At 47.5% G+C, this 17,462-nt stretch overlaps 1 pseudogene across 1 annotated transcript; it reads right to left on the reverse strand.

The window, feature by feature from the left end:
- Positions 1-8,411: 8,411 nt before the first annotated feature.
- Positions 8,412-10,139, reverse strand: LOC123098785 (dolabradiene monooxygenase-like; annotated as a pseudogene). The gene is made up of 2 exons (XR_006447979.1): positions 9,433-10,139; positions 8,412-9,163 (listed from the first exon to the last, which is right to left on the reverse strand). The product of XR_006447979.1 is annotated as a dolabradiene monooxygenase-like (transcript).
- Between the last annotated feature and the right edge of the window lie 7,323 nt (positions 10,140-17,462).

A 17,462-nucleotide genomic window follows, 5' to 3' on the forward strand; every position in this document is an offset into this window, starting at 1 on the left:
AACCAACACCCTAGACACGTGCAGCTGCTGAGCATGCAAGCCAGCCAGCCAGCGTGCATGCACTATTCGGCCTTCACGAGGCCGAAGACCTCTTGAGTCTTCACGCTCCAGAAGTCATCCCTTCGGCCCAGGCCGTCTGGTCTTTGGCCCAAACAAAACTGAAGAGGGCTCTTCGGCCTAGGCAATGCCGACGGGGTCATATAGTTGTAATTTATGAATCAGGTTATATATATTATCGAAATTTGTTATAAAAAATATATATGCCTTTTAGAGTATAGGTTTACTTATTTTGCTTCATATGTAGTCTATACTGAAATGACTTTAAAGACTTATATTTAGGAATGGAGGGAATATACCTTGCATCCCAAGCCATGCTTAAGTTCTTGAGGCTAGAGATCAATCAGCTCCCCGGAATAGTGCCAGAAGGCATGTTCAATATGTTTAGGTTGCAATTCTTGTACCTCTTTAGCGACAAACTTATCGGAGCGATTCCGAGCAATTAAAGTATGAGAGCCTCCCAATGTTGCAAGACTTTTCCCTAGATAATAACAACTTCTTTGGTAGGTTCCCAACAGGGCTTGCATCTGTTAGATATATCGCTGGAGCATCTATTAGATATACTAGCAAAAGTGCCCGTGCGTTGCAACGGGAGAAAAAATAAATCTTAATCTTCAATAGGCATGACCATATTTTGCTGCATCATCGAGACACACTATCACTCTCAACTTAGTAAAAAAATTAACAATTTTTTAAATCATGAATATTTTTTTAAACTCATGCACATATTTCAAATCATAAACATTTTTCAAATTTATGAACATTTATACAAATTTGCAAATATTTTCTGAAATCAATAGCATTTTCTGAATTTATGAACATTTTGTATATTTGCAATCATTTTTTAAAATTGTGAGCATTTTTTTAAACAATTTTTTGAGCAACATTTCTAGAATCGATGGACATTTTATTGAAAATTGGTGGGATAATTTTTTAAATTCACAATTTTATTTATTTAATGAACTTTTTTTAATTGGACGAACATTTTTTGGAACAGCAAACATTTTGTGAATGAATAAACTTTTTTGTAAGCCGCGATCAGTTTTTGAATTTTTAGGATATTTTACCATTCATGAACATTTTTTGAATTCGCAAAATTTTGTTCAATTTCATAAACATTTTTTAATACACGAACTTATTAAAAAATCATGAACTTTTGATTTCCCGAACATTTGTTTTCAATATTTCGGACATTTGTTTAAATAGACAATTTCTGTAAGTGCACGCCTATGTGTTGTAAGTGCGTGCGGGAGAAACAAACATGACCATATGTTGCAACGGGAGAAAGAAATATCACACACACACCTAGTATAACCCATGTAAGTGCACGCCCTTCGTTTCAACATTGCGTCTCACCTCTGTTGGTCATTGCTACAGAACACCAAATGTTTTTCATGCCAGAGCGGCTACCCAACTGATCAAGCAACATGACGAGAATGAAGCAAACATTTACTCATTTTAATGTTTTTATAAACCCAAGAAACGGTTTTTTATTTTATATACAGAAGGAACAAACAAAGAATAGTAAGAAGAGATCTCACATGGTGATTGGCTAGCATGAAGTAGTAGATGCCATGGACAAAGACCTTGATTATGCCCTCCACTCACTCGATTGACGAGCATCCACCGTCGCCTTCACCCTCCGTGATAACCACGCATGCCAATTCCCTTTTGCTGTTGTGACCCTCCCCTATGTCGCTTCATCTAGCGGCTCATCCACTGTTCTTCGCCTCCTCCGGGGTGGTGCATTTATGGGAGGGATTAGGGAAGATTCGACACTCATCAAGAGTCCTAATTGTGAGAGAGAATGTATGGAAGGATTGGTTTCCTAGAATACGACTTGGACATAGATATGAATGTCGGGCGACGAATGTAATTATGTAATTTAGTGGAAGGGTAAATCCGTCTTATGCACATGACGGAAGAGAAGAATATCACCTCCCATTATCAGCAGGTATAGCAAAACGGTCCGTGCATCCCAACGGATACAAAATCAATAAATACGTACGGTCCGTGCATCCCAACGGATACAAAATCAATAAATACGTGCTTAGAATTGTTTAAAAAACCATCAAACTACTTATTAGCTCAAAATCTGTTCCATAATATGTTTTCTATGCCATATTGAAGGACCAATCTCATAACTAACAAAATCTGTTCTTTCTAATTATTAGCTCATGCTGAAACACATAACAAAATCTGTTAATTTTCTACATAAAACAAAAGGCAGTGTGGCTACAAAGTTGCAGGTTGAGGATCAGCATCATATTCTGAAGTTGTTGATGGAGCATCATGTGTCAGGATGTCCCTGAGGGAGAGTATCACTATGTCAGCCATAATATTTCTAGGTTCATATAGAGGCAAGGATAAGAGCCGTAGTATGATTAGAGAGGAAAGAAAAGGCTTCCATGAAAATACAATGTAATGCATATTCATCAAGAAGTAACATAATTAAAATCACTACATTAGATCATAGTATGATGAACCATTTATGCCGAGATACACGCGGAGCAACACATAGATGAAAGTCAAATCTAACAATATAGGAATGATCAGATCTCCACCCAAAGCAGGATTTGGTACATTTGGTCCCGAAGGAAATCCCAGATTAACCAGTGTGGTGTGGTAGATAGTTGTTTACATGAACTGACAGAAGTATACCAAGTAACAAAGTTAGTTATTTACAGCCAAAGTTCAATGCCTCCAAACCAAAGCTTAACTCCTAACAGGAAATGTCTCCAAATATTGTGGCCAAACCTTAACTCCTAACAGGAAATGTCTCCAAATATTGTGGCCAAACCTTGGAACCTAAAAAAATGGAGAGAAAAACGAAATCAGGAAATGCAACAGACAGGAAGTCACATAGGATAAAACTATCTCATTGCACCTGACATATACAGTACTGCTAAGAAATTTCATTATCAGTTATTTTGTAGATTTTTTAATAGAATTAGCTCACTGATGAGAGCCAACTGAAACTTTGCTGAAATACAATTTGATGTGATAAACTTTTTTACAATAGTTAAAGTCGAATGTGCATATATACTTAAGCATGTACTGTGTCAAATATATATCTTCAGAACCGGAGAATCAGCATGCATGTCATCTGCTATTTTTCTAATAAAAATGTTTCCGTACCATCCATCGTCTCAACCTTCTGAATCCAACTAATCCAAGCTCGCCATCGCCATCAATGGCACATCCAGCTCATGAAAGGATAAATAGCAATAAAACATTTATGCACCACTCGTGTGTGTGTGTGTACATAACAATGGAATAGAAAACAATGAAAATGTCTCATTCATCTGCTTCCTACTGAACCAAAGTGTGCTCCTCCGAGAAACAATCACCAAAATAACATTTAAAATTAGTAAAGGATAATGCTACAATTTTCAGATTGTCGGCAGAGAGGTTAGAGCTATCATCGTGACAATGTATTGCCAGATAAATCAACTACTTAAGTGTAATTATATAACTTCTATTTCATTACCCCAAAAAAATAGTATAGCAAAAAGGCATGGATTCAAAAACTTCTCCAAAATCATCTACTGGAAAAATAAATCAGAAAGACAATGTCTGTCATATACACACACACAGGGGGTCTAGAAGAAAAAAATCAGATCATATGTAGGTGATATACCTTTGCAGAAGGACAACCTTAGAGGTACACTAAGTAGACTTCAAAGTGTGTAAACTGATCTAATAGGTGAAAGTTTAATTCAACAAATATGGCAATCACTAACTGCCCTATAGTCAAGAGATTGTATCACTAAGCTGCCCCTTCTAAGCAATAATGGTAGCAGTTGCTTGCAGGGTGAGAAAGGTTAACTTTCCGATAAGCAGACATGCTTGATTATGATCAAAACAATAGCCTTGTTATATTACATGACGATATTGGGTGACTGAAACTTAAAGTCCACTAAGAAGTAAACGTCACAGGTTGCAGAACAGGACCAGGCTTGAATTTCCAAACGTTTATCAAATGATCTAAAAGTCCACTTTGAGACGCTATCGTCTGCAGCAGAGCAGTATAGTCAGAAGCAAAAAAACGCAACTAAGCAATCATGGAGGGAAAAAGACCAGAGTACTACAAAGAACTGCCAATATCACTAATCAATACTGAAGCCAAACAAGCACCCTCTAGATTGACTATAGTCAGATTAACCAAGCTGATAAGTAGACTTTCATCGACTAACAATATACGGTATTTGTTAGAACAAAGATAAAGAAGTTACCACGCTTGTTATAGAAGGATAGAAGTTCTCACATTACTTGAAAACAAAGAGGCAGATCTACACTGCTTATTATGGTGGTGCAGAAGTGCCAGTTAATCAGATAAAAAAATATGTATCAGAACTGTTATAGCTTTATAAGACGAAATTGGATGACACTTCCTTCAGTATTTACTGTGCCAAAATATTTACTCTGACCTCGAATGGCACTCACGAAGAAATCTTGAACTATGAAACCATGTGAGCATGGTCTATGTTACCGTAAAGGACAAAGAATAAAAAATATACAAAAAGGAAATGACATTTGTACAGTAAGGAAAACTAACCATGAATAGATGAACCTTAAGGCACACAATGGGAATAAGACAGGAGTTTGTTCAGTAGATTTACCATTGGGCAAAAATGTTATTAGTAGGCTTAAGACACACGCATGAGGCATAACAGATAATGAATGCCAGAACATGGCATCATAAAAAATGCACAGAATAGGCCGAGCCCTGACTCAGGTAACAAAGAACATGGGATATATTATTCTCCCTCTTTATGCCAGATTGTTAGTCCAGCATCCAGTATTGCTGCTAGCTTTGGAAAAGTGAACTCAAGAAAACTTTCTGAGTACAAAGCAGAAGATCTTGCAGCAGCTCCAGTCAACTCTTTCACGTACAATACTGGGTAGGTACTTTCTCCAGACATTCGAACTACCATGCGCCACTATGAAGTACTCTCTAGTGTGCATATATTTCTTCTCAAGATAGCCTACTTTGTGGCTAATTTATCAGGCCAAAATAGTGTAGACTGGCCCTATATCGGCAAGGTGATGATGATAGCAGTTGTGGTTGCAGACACACATGAAAGATATGTCTTTTTCAAAATGACAGAACCGAATTTAGATGTGCATGAGATCAGGCATACCTCACATGGAGCATGGGTGGTCCATTGATGTTGGTAGAACGGCGAGATTGTACGACAGCTTATGGAATACGGGCAGCCTGCGGAGTTGGTAGAACGGTGAGACTGTATAGAGCTATGTTCGAAACTTGCGGCATGACGATGAGCCAAATAGCTGCAGATTATCCCAGAGAGTTAGAACACACACAAAACACAAAATTATTTAACCTTGCAATTAGAATCCAAAGGGTTCAGTGATGTCTTTTCCCTTGATGATAGATTCAAAATATCTGGATATAAATTGGGCACTATTTATTATTAGATATAGATTGATTGATGAGATTGTAGCAATAACAACAACAAGCAGTAGCAAGCTACATCTCTGTTCTCTATCTAAATGTGCATCAATTAGTAGCATCATACATCTATCTAAATGTGCAGCAATCAGTGTCCCTCCCTCCCTCTCTATCATCTCTCTGCTTTCTCTCTCTTCCTCATCTATCTCTCTTATTTTTCTCCACAAGAGCAGATCAGCATCGAACTCTGTCTCTCCTCTGTTCTCTACCAGCAGCAACCAGCAGCAGATCCAGCAAGCCCTCAATCTAAATATGTGGCAATTAGCGTCTCTCTCTGCTCTTTATCGCTCATCTCTCTGCTCTCTCTCTTCCTCACCTATCTCTATCTCTCAAGCAGCAGCGGCCAGCATGCCCTCTGCTCTCTCCCTAAAGCAGAAGCTCATCCCTTCAAGTGCCTCCCCACCTTCAGCCACGGCGCCGCTGCCGCCGCCCCTGTATCCACTCATCGATGGCGCCATCTCTCCCTCCCTTAGATTCTCAAATTGCTTGGATGTGAAAGAAAATGGAGGGAGGGATGAACCTGCGCTGGTCGCTGACGCCAGGACAGCACCTCCTTCGCGTCGCCCGTCAAACCACTGCCCCGGCCCCGACGCCGTGCTACCGCTCCCGCGCCCCGGCGAGGCGGCCTCCATCCTTCCAAGCAAGCACGCCGACGGCCATGTCGTCCTCGCCGCGACGCCTTGCCCAAAGCGAGCACGCCGGCCGCTTTATTGTCCTCCGCCGCAATGCCTCGCCCCGTTCCCCATTCCTGGGCTCCGGCGCGGGCGTGGACGGAGGCGAGCACGCGGGCGTGCGCGGACAGCAGCGACGGCGGGAGCTGTCGTCCTCTGCTCCGGCATCCTCCATCCTCCCCCGCGACGCCACTGCCCCGCCTCGCCGCGCGCCGTCTCTGCAGCACCTGCCCCGCCTCGCCGCGCCGTCTCCGCAGCACCTGCCCCTCCTCGCCGCGCCGTCTCCGCAGCACCTGCCCCTCCTCGCCGCGCCGTCCCCGCAGCCCTCAAGCCGTCGCCGTCACCGTCGCCATCGCGATCTCCAGAGAAATGGATAAGACTACGAGGACAGCGGATGCAAATCTAATGAATACAGGGGGTTCTCTGCAAAATGTAACGTTACAAAAAGACTTACTAAAACAGGGACTGCGGGTTAATTTCATATAAACTGAGAGGCTTTTATGCAAAATCGCGCGCGACGACGGACGACAGAAACTCAATTCTCTTTATTATTAAAAAAAAAAGGTAGAGATAGAGATTGCTTATGAGCATGCCATTATACACGTGAGAGAGAATATCAATCGAGACAAATAGGGCTCCACACTAAGAGCCGAGACAGTGCCTCCCATGCAGCAAGGAAGATATGTGGTTCCAATCTCTGTTGGCGATGGTGTCTACTCTTTTTCTTGAAAAGGAGGAATACCTCCAGCCTCTGCATCAATCGATGCATGCAGCTATATTATTAAATAAAGGTCATAAGGTCCAAAAAAGCTCATAAACTGAGCAGTAGTCAAAAGCAAATAAATCTGAAAAGCGCCACACCCGGCGATAGAATAATAAGCTACGATGCCTACACACCTAGCCTATTATTAACTCGCCAGTCAAACCAGCTGAAGGTAGCCCATGCTACCGTCTCCCAACGGTTGCACCCAATAACCAGAGGCTCCCTGAAAGTCCGCATGACTGAGTAAGGATCATATATGGATCCAAGTTGTAGCTCTGTAGATAACCTGCAAAATATTGTTGAATTGTGCCTCATTAAAAATCATATCATTTCTAGTGTTTCATATATCCAAAAAATAATACACATACTGCTATTCGAATATGTTTAGCTAAATGTACGCCCACTCCATTAAGCCACGTCCCAAACAACGTGTGTATGCTCCTTGAAGGTTAAATGTTAAAGGCTATATGAATTGATCGCCATAATAATTGTGCAAGAGGACATTCGAGAAAGAGGTGTTTAATCGTTTCATTTTGATAAAAAACAACACCTAGAGTTACCAATCCAATCCTTTTTTGCAAAGTTATCTTTGGTTAGAATAACCTCTTTATGGACAAACCACATGAATATTTTAATATGAAGCGGAATTTTAATCTTCCAAATGTGCAATGACCTCGACAATGGCCCGGAATCACTTAGGTCTGAATACATGGATTTCGCTAAGAAGATTCCCTTCGTGGTTAACTTCCAGCGAATTGTATCCGCCTGATCAGATAGGTGAACTTCCATCAACCTATGAACCAGGTGCAACCAAGCATTCTAACGTTCCCCTACTAGGGATCTCCTAAATTGGGTATTAAGCAGTATCGAGTTTAATACTGTGGCAACATAATCCTCCTTACGTTGCATAATATTATATAAGGATGGATATTGCAAAGCCAAAGACGTCTCCCCAAACCATGTATCCTCTCAAAATCTAGTAGTATTACCATTACCAACTAGGAATTTCACTATTGGAAGAAAGTTGCTTTCGTCCTCATTAATCCCTTCCAGAAGGGTGAGTCCGTTGACCTAACGGTGACTTGGGCCAAACTCTTAGAGTGTAAGTATTTATTCTGCAAGATTTGTATCCACATAGCCTTGGTCTCAGTAGATATTCTGTATAGTCACTTGCTAAGCAGACATCTATTTTTGACCTCTAAACTTTCGATTCCTAACCCGCCCTAGTCTTTTGGTCTGCAAATAATATCCCATCTAGCCAACCTGTACTTCTTCTTGGCCTCATCACTTTGCCAAAAGAATCGGGATCTATAAAAGTCAAGTCTTTTCCATACCCCTACCCGTACCTCAAAGAAGGATAGAAGGAACATCGGCATGCTCGTCAAAACCGAATTTATCAAAACCAACCGATCTCCGTATGACATGTACTCTACTGATGCTTCTATGTTTACAAGAATTGGTTTATTGTACCAGTTATTATATGCTACACCAGAAGGCTATGCAGTTTAACTCCGGTGTGAGCATAGTTACAACTTTACTATATGCACCCAATTCTTACAGTTTATATATCAACTAGACCCTAGGAACAAGCACACGGAGAACAGGGCGCAATAGAAGCTTGTTGTTAAGCCGCGCGGTGAGGCCGAATGCTTCAGTCATGTCGAGCTCCGAGCTTGGCCCTGAGCACTCCCAGTCGAAGTGGAAGAGCAGGCTCGCGAGTGCGAGCTCCACGTTGGCGAGGCCTAACGCCATCCCAGGGCACATCCGCCGGCCAGCGCCAAATGAAAGGAACGCAAAGTCGCCACCCCCAAAGTCCGACGCCGCTTCCCCCTCAAACCGTTCTGGTCGAAACTCCTCAGGCACGCCGGGCCAGTAGCGCTCATCGCGGCCCAACGCCCAGGCATTGACGATCACTTGCGTGCCACGTGGCACATCGTATCCCAACACCTGGCATGATTCCTGGCACTCGCGCGGGAGCAACAACGGTAGGGGTGTGTGTAATCGCAACGTCTCTCGGATGACAAGGTGTAGATAAGTGAGCTCTCTTAGAGCATGCTCAGTCACTGTACCACGGGCATGGAAAGTTTGCCGCAGCTCCGCCGTTGCCTTTTGCATGACCCTGGGGTTCTTGACCAGCTCCGCCATGGCCCACTCCAGCGTTGTAGCTGATGTCTCGCTGCCAGCGCCGAATACGTCCTACACAAAATATGAGAATTTTTCAGGACAACTGGAATCGAGGGAAACAAAATTAAACATTACTACACAGTACTTCCTTCAATCCAAAATAGTAAGATTAATTTAACATTAGTTTAAACTTATGACATTTATTATGGACATTTTGATAAAACCGTACACGTTTCAACCACTTTGAATAGGTAGTTCGTCAACAAAAAACGTCACATGATCACGATAGCACCTGCTGCTGCAAAGATAATCACGGAAGCCACCTGGACGAGAACACTTACGAAGATGACGGACTTGATGACGTCCATGTCGAGCGGAAACTGGAGCGCACCTTCCTTCTGGATCCTCAGCAGCACGTAGAGCAGGTCCTCGTCGTGGCCTCCGCCGCCGCCCATCCTCTCCAGGTGCTCCTGGACGACGCCGTCGAGGATGCCGTACACGGTGTCGCGGCACTCCCGAGCGCGGCGCACGGCGCTGCTGAGCCGCGCGGCGAGCCGCGACGAAGGCCACAGATCTTCCGGAGCTGCCGCCAGTAGTCCCCGTAGGGCGCGAAGATGATGTCCCGGCCGCCGTTGGTGAGCACGCGCATGGTGGCGCTCAGGGGCCGCGTCGCGAAGGCCGTGTCGTGGGCCCTCATCACGTCGCGCGCGCCCTCCCGGGAGGACACCACCAGCGTGGGCACCTCGCCGAGCCGAAGCAGCATGGCCGGGCCGTGGCGCCGCGCCAGGTCGCGCATCGCGCGGTGAGGGAGCTGCCCGGTGAGGAGGAGGTGGTGCAGGCTCCCGATCACCGGCAGCTGCCACGGCCCGGGCGGCAGGCGCAGGCCGTCGCCGCCATCGCGGCGCGCGCCCCAGCGCCTGCGGCCCGCGAGCACGATGAGCAGTGACACGAGAGCTACGCCGAGGTAGACGACGGCATAGGCGTCCTCCATTCGTGATCTGGGATCCGAGCACGGCGAGGAGCCAGATTTAGTCATTAGTCACGTAACGAATTTCGCATCCTGTGTTTCTTGTCCACATGATTGACAGTGATGTGGATAACCAAGTGCTTGGAGCTTCCGACAGATAAATCCTGTCTCAACTGATTTGTTGAAATTTGTGCACCTCATGGACGGAAAAAATTGAGTACGTATAAAATTGTGTACTCCACAAACAATGCGTATAGAATTTCATATAGGGCTTTGTAATTGACAGTGATGCGAGATTTTTTTGTAAGAACTTTGGAGGATTAAAAATCTTCGTAATTTTTATATTTAATTGTTTGATTCATAGGATTGAATCCTATGTGAAGTCTCTTGAGAAATCCATTGCACTAGATTTCATATAGAATTTTTTTCATCCTCATAGCATCTCCAACAGGCGCCCAACGCACAACGCGCTAAAAACCAGTTTGCAGCGTGCCGATCGCTTGGTTTGGCGCGGCGCGCAGCGCTGACTCCAGCAGCCGCGAAAAATGCAGCGCGCGCGTAGCTCCAGCAGGCGCGCTAAAATGCACAGCACGCTGTCGCACAGACACTACGGTGCATACATATTCTCATAGCATAGATAAAAAAACGATACAAAGATATTTTACATAGTTCATCACATAGCATAGATAGATAAACAAGTTCATAGCATAGATAGATAAACAGAACTACAGTGCAACTACATAAAATTAAACTACGGTGCAACTAGATAAACTACGGTGCAGCTAGAACTACTCCAAGTCGTCCACATCATCATCCTCATCCTCAGTGGTGTTGTCCGAGGTATCGATCCATATGTCCTCCCGACGTTCATCGTTTGACGCGAAGATCGACTTCCCACCTGGTTCAACAATATCGCACTGCGATATGGCCAGTGCATTCCGTCGACGCCGGTATGCCGGCTCCGTGCAGTGCCTTACTGTCCTCTCCGCACAGTAGGCGCGCTCGTCGGCGACGTCCTTCGGGTGGCGTCGGCGCCACTCCGTCATGGCTTGCTCGTCCTCCTCGGCGATCAGGAGGCGGCGCTGCCGCCGAAGGTGGTTCGCACGGTCCTGGTCCGTGATAAGACGAGGCAGAGGGGTGACGGCCTGCGCCTGTTCGCGTGTGTAGATGTCACGGAAGTTCATCTGCGACGGAGGCCTCTCTAGGCGCCACGCCGCCGCGTCATACACGCGGGCTGCCTCGTGCGCGGTCCCGAACGTGCCGAGGCTGAGCCGGACATCGCCGGACCGGATCTCGGTGTAGTACCAGCCGTTGGGGCGCTCGTGTATGCCGCGGTAGCCCGAAGATCCCCGGCGGCGCGGCGGCATGGTGGCGGGGTGGTGGCGGGAAGCTGGAAGCGGCGAGAAAGCGGTGGAAGCGGCAAGGAGGCGGGAAAAATGGGCACATGGCAGTGTGGTGGAGCGCGTGGCGAGCGCCACATTTTATAGGCGCGCGCGAAGCGGCGCGCCAAATCTACCGCGCGAGCTACCGCTATCTCCCGCATGCGCGCAATTGCTTCCCCCACGCGCTTGTTTCCCGCCTCCGCTGGAGCGTGCGAAAACTTGCGCGCGCGCTGAGTGAGTCCTGGATAAGGGGGTATCCGGACAGCCGGACTGTATACATCGTCCGGACTATTGAAGCATGAAGATACAAGACTCAAGACTTCGGCCCATGTCCGGATGGGACTCTCCTTTGCGTGGAAGACAAGCTTGGCGATCCGGATATTGTGTTTCCTTCCTTGTAACCAACTCCATGTAAACCCTAGCCCTCTCGGGTGTCTATATAAATCGGAGAGGTTGGTCCTTAGAAGGCCCATCACAATTATAATCATACCATCATAGACTAGCTCTTAGGGTTTAGCCTCTACGATCTCGTGGTAGATCTACTCTTGTACTACCCATATCTTCAATATTAATCAAGCATGAAGTAGGGTTTTACCTCCATCGAGAGGGCCCGAACCTGGGTAAACATCTGTATCCCTTGCTTCCTATTACCATCAGCCTAGACGCACAGATCGGGACCCCCTACCCGAGATCCACCAGTTTTGACACCGACATTGGTGCTTTCATTGAGAGTTCCTCTGTGTCGTCGCTGCAGGGCTTGATGGCGCCTTCAATCGTCAACAACACTGTCCAGGTAGAGACTTTTCTCCCCGGACATATCTTCGTGTTCGGCGGCTTCATGCTGCGGGCCGATTCGCTTGGCCATCTAGAGCAGACCGATAGCTGAGCCCCCGGCCACCAGGTCAGGTTCGGAAACTTGAACTGCACAACGGATATTCGCGGAGACTTGATCTTCGACGGATTTGGGCCTACGCCAGGAGCACCGAACAGTCACGCCGAGCACGGCTTAGACCTGTTGTCGGACGAAGCTCGGGATATCACCCCGGCAGAAGCCTTGGATCTAAATCCGGAGCAGTTTGTGTTGCCTAAGGACGGAGGGCTGGACCCTGCCCCGCAGGCCGCACGCTCATCGGCGGTGAAGCCAAACACATCACCTCTGTGGAAGCCTGTAACCCCGGGCCCCGGACTCTTATCCGGTTATTGGTTCTGGTTCGCACACCCTTGAGCCAGTCGAGCCAGGTTGGGCTCCGGTAATGGAGTTTACCGATGCGGACATCTTCCAGCAGTCGTCCTTTGGCGACACGCTGAACTCATTAAAGTCTCTCTCTTTGTCAGGAGGCTCTGGGCTGAACTATGTCCGGCTTGAGTGGGAAGCAGGCGACGAAGGAATTCGTTGCCCACCCACCACCCACTTCATCGCCACGGTCGATGATTTAACCACGTGCTAGACTTCGACTCCGAAGACATCGACGGTATGGACGATGATGCAGGAGAATCACAAGAGCCACCGCTCACAAGGCGGTGGACAGCCACCTCCTCATACGATGTATACATGGTGGACACTTCGAAGGAAACCAATGGCGATGAGGCAACGGAGGATAACCCCTCAGGAGGAAAAGCAAAGCACGGGCGTCTTCGGCGCCGCTCCAAGCCCCGCCACATCAACACCGGCCCCGGAGATGAAAGCAATCTGGAGGATGCCGACGAGGAATACAACCCTGATCAACCTACCTTCAAGCAGGCTGGACCGGTCACGATGGGATACTTGGAGAGGGACAACTATACACCCCCCCTCTGACGATGAGGTAAGCCTCGACAATGACGAATTTGGCGTGCCTGAAGATCCAGCGGAACAAGTTCGCTTCAAGCGATGGCTCATGGCCACGGCAAGGAGCCTGCAAAGGAAGCAAGAACAGCTTAAAGCTGACCAAGACCTGCTAGCAGATAGGTGGACCAAGGTACTGACCACCGAAAAGAACAGACTCAATAGCCCCAACAAAGGGCATACACGGCACAACTGGCTACCTCAGCATGAGAACCCAAGACACACACCCCGATGTCCACACATCATTACGGTCCAAGACAGTAAGAAGGATACACGAAGAGGCATTCTCCAGCCTCGGCGAAATGGTCATAAACGTCAAGTCAAGGACGCTTGTGCCAAGTCCAGCAACTCCTAGTCCGGTCAACGGACAAAGAGCAGCTCAAGCCTATTCGGCCCGAGTCACACAGTCGATCAACCATGTGAAATTCATGGTACTCCTAGAAGGACGGCAAAGCATACCAATAGAGAACGCTGAATCCTCAAAATAAAACGACCAGTCGTGTGTCGGAAACAATGAGGGAGGCGTCTAGTCAAGAGACCCCCCAGAACATAAAAGTATGACCAATCGCCCGTGATCACACCAACCACATCAATTCAATTGCAGTACCCCTACACCTAAGTAGTCCAGGGGCTCCATAACATATAAAGTACCCACGGGTATGAAGCCACAAATAACATCTTCTAAAAGATGCCAGGCGCAAAGGCCAAGTTTTATTGGTCCACCACTCTAACAGTTGTCTTCAGATCACCAAAAAATGCTGCGCCAAAGAGTAATTCTTCGGCACCTTCCCCTCATGCGGTAATTCACCGTATGTTAACGGGATGAACCACGTTGACTAGATTCAACGTGATAAACCATTAGGCCAACATCGTGTGATATAATCACACTTATAGGCAAGGCCGAACCCCGCCCTAAGAGCGGAAATCATACAGCTACCGGAACAGCGAGTCGTGCATGCCTATCAAAATTTTGATACGACAGCCAACTATCTGGACACCCACTAAGGAGTCCGCGCTACTTCACGGTATACCGGCTGGGTCCACCGGGGTCCGATCAGGAACCCTTGGACCAACCACAAGAGGACGCCCAGCTACCTCCAAGCATTTGCCTTTACATACTAACATTGACGCAGAACAGGATTGGCGGCGTGGAATCAGCCCGGACACACAATGGCAGGAACATGCAGGTAGAAGGCAGTCCGGATTCATTCTTGACCCACTCACAACCCCCTCTAGTCCGGCCATCACAGGTTCCACCAAAAAAACACCTCTTTTCATACATCGTATTCATATGCATAGACATATCATCCTACTACAATGCATAGACTTAAATAACACTTACCTGTCGTCGTTTATCGTCGACGCCTCTTTGCCAGAAATGGCAGCCACGCTTCGTGTTACGCCCGGTTATGCCAGGGGCTTCACAGTACGGCAATAAAGTCCGACCACCTTTTCGGTCGCTCGGCATCCCGAACTTATATCACTATATGCATCAGCTCCAAATCATGTCTTGGGTCATTGGTTGGATTTTCCTGGCTCCCATGTTTTGGTACCTTACGTTCCATTCTATTGGCTAAGGTAGCGCTGGGAGAACTACTGCAATTGTGTCCCGGTTCAGACGGATGAGCACCTCAGTAGAGAAAGCCGAAAACCGACTGTCATCATGCAGCGAGAGCTGGTCAGCTGTTCGAGAGGTTGTAAAATCCTTAAAGATTTATTCCGCACAACGCCATTATAAATGCAGAGTGCGACAGACCGGTCTTCTGATCAGGCGCCAATAGAACCCCTAGTTCGGCCTTCCGAACACTAGGGGCTGCGCCGACCATACTCGAATTCCTATGGCTAAGTGAGAGTAATAAAGCCTTATAGTCCGATTGCCTGGTTCGTGGTGAGAAACACCTCCTTAAAAGGACCCAACTATGGGATAAAAAGCGTTCAGATATACCCCGAACACCCCCGTATTCTTTTTTACGTGGGGCAGAAGCAGACGACTAGCCAACTCTCAGGATTTACATACAATAAACAGCCGCGCAGGAAGAACATATGTTCAAACAAAACAAGCAATATATAATAAAAATGCCATCATCCCATATTACAAAAAGCGGCACGAATGCCCTCAGGGAAATATAATGTCTTTGGCACACTTATCCGCCGCAAGGCGGGCCCCTTTCAGTACACCTTCATAGTACAGCTCGGGCTTGCAGTGCTCCTTACCCTCCGGCGGCCCCTCAGTCATCAGCTTCTCCGCGTCAAGCTTCCCCCAATGCACTTTTGCACGGGCAAACGCCATGCGCGCGCCTTCTATACAGACTGATCGCTTGATAGCATCAAGCCGAGGACAGGCGCCCACAATCTGCTTCACGAGTCCGAAGTAACTACTTGGAATTGGCTCCGCAGGCCACAGCCGGACAACCAAGTCCTCATGGCTAGTTCGGCCGCCTGGTGCAGTTCGACCAGCTGTTTCAGCTGATCGATAAAAGGCATCGGATAGTTCGGCGCCAAATACTGCGACCAGAAATCCCTCTCCGCAGACTTCTTCTCCTCGGTCCGGTAAAATTGGGCGGCATCTGATATGCTGCGAGGCAGATCCGCAAACGCCCATGTAAAAACAAGAATTCAGCTTATCGCTTAGAGTTCTTCCCACTATCATGTAAAAATGGCCATGAATTCAACAGGCCTTACCAGCCGCAACTTTCCGGGCCTCCTAAATGTCCCGTACAGCACCTCGGGCTTCTTCCCGAGCATCTTCCGCGGCTTGCAGAGCTTGGGCGAGTTTGGATTCTTTCCCTATTAGACTCTGCTCCAAGCCCTCGCTTTTCTTCACAGCCTCCTGGAGCTCCCGCTCGACTGTGACAACCCTGGCCTCGTGTTTTTCACGAAGCGCCTACTCGGCAGCCGCCTTCTCGTTGGCATCAGCCACAGCCTTCTTTAGTGCCTCGTATTCGGCACTTGCTCCTAGAGCATAATACAGATACTTTTTACTAGGCACAATTACTCATTCGTACCAACTTCAAGACAATGTTTTCAACATACCTTGCTTGTCTTCCAATTGCTTCCTCACACGGCCAAGTTCCTCTTCGGCCCGTGCAAGGCTCTGCTTCAGTTCGGACACTTCCGCATTATGAGCGGCCGTCCTCTCTGCAGATGCCTGTTTCACATAAAGGGGTATACGTCATTCACTTAGGCTCCTACGAAAGCAGAGGACTTGATCCCCTGCCCGGCTCCCTCTCCTATGCCGGACAGTGTATCAGGGGATACTACTCATATTATGACGATTCCTCAAAGGTTTCTTAGGAAACATACCTCAAAAGCCTTTATAAGGCCAAGGCAGGACTCGTTCAGCCCGCTCTTGGCAGACTGAATCTTTTCAACCACTGCACCCATTAGGGTCCGATGTTCATAATGATAGACATGTTCTTTAACGCTGTCGACAGACCGCCTGGCAACTCTGCTTGGACAGAGGTTGCCGGCGGAGTAGGCAAGCCTCTCACCGTCGAAGGTGGCTGCTCGCCAAATCCGGGAGCCTTAGAGGTCTCCTGGACATTGTACGGCTGTGGGCCAAACCCAAGATCGCCCCCGCTGTCGGCACACTCAGGGGCCATCGCTCCCGTGTGTCCGTCTCCAGGGATATGCCCCCCCAGGGCCAGGTCCGGTTGAGACGACACCTCAGTGTCACGCCTGGACTTTGGGGAAGGGGCCTCTGGAGGCGTCTCGCTCGCCAAGGCGTCCGAGCATAGTGAATCCTCCGATGAGGACTGTCCGGTGCGAGACCTTGCCGGACTGTGCAAAATATGGCAACAGTCAAAACTACTATACCCAAAAGCGATCCCGGACGCATATGTGTGTTTAGGTTTCATATACTTACGACTTCTCCAGGGGCTGGGCCCTGGGATCCCACTCCGGGCTGCTATCAGCGGCCGTAGTGGATACCTCTGGGAGGGAACATTTCCCCCACTTGGGCGATCCGGCCTCCAGGGATGTGGAGGCCGTCCCTTTCTTCCCCCCACCAGAGTGAGGCTCATCCTCCTCTGTTTCCTCCTCTTCGTCTTCAGAAGAAGGATCGCCGCTGGAGTCTCCAGATTTGGCGTCCGAAGCTTCGCGACGATGGAGGCCACTCCGGGTCTTTTTGACCTTCTTGAAGGCCTCTTTCTTTGGCACCTCGTAAGGCGCAGGGACCAGCATCTTCGTCAGAAGAGG

Source organism: Triticum aestivum, chromosome 1B, assembly GCF_018294505.1.
Source record: "Triticum aestivum cultivar Chinese Spring chromosome 1B, IWGSC CS RefSeq v2.1, whole genome shotgun sequence".
Lineage (NCBI taxonomy): Eukaryota > Viridiplantae > Streptophyta > Magnoliopsida > Poales > Poaceae > Triticum > Triticum aestivum.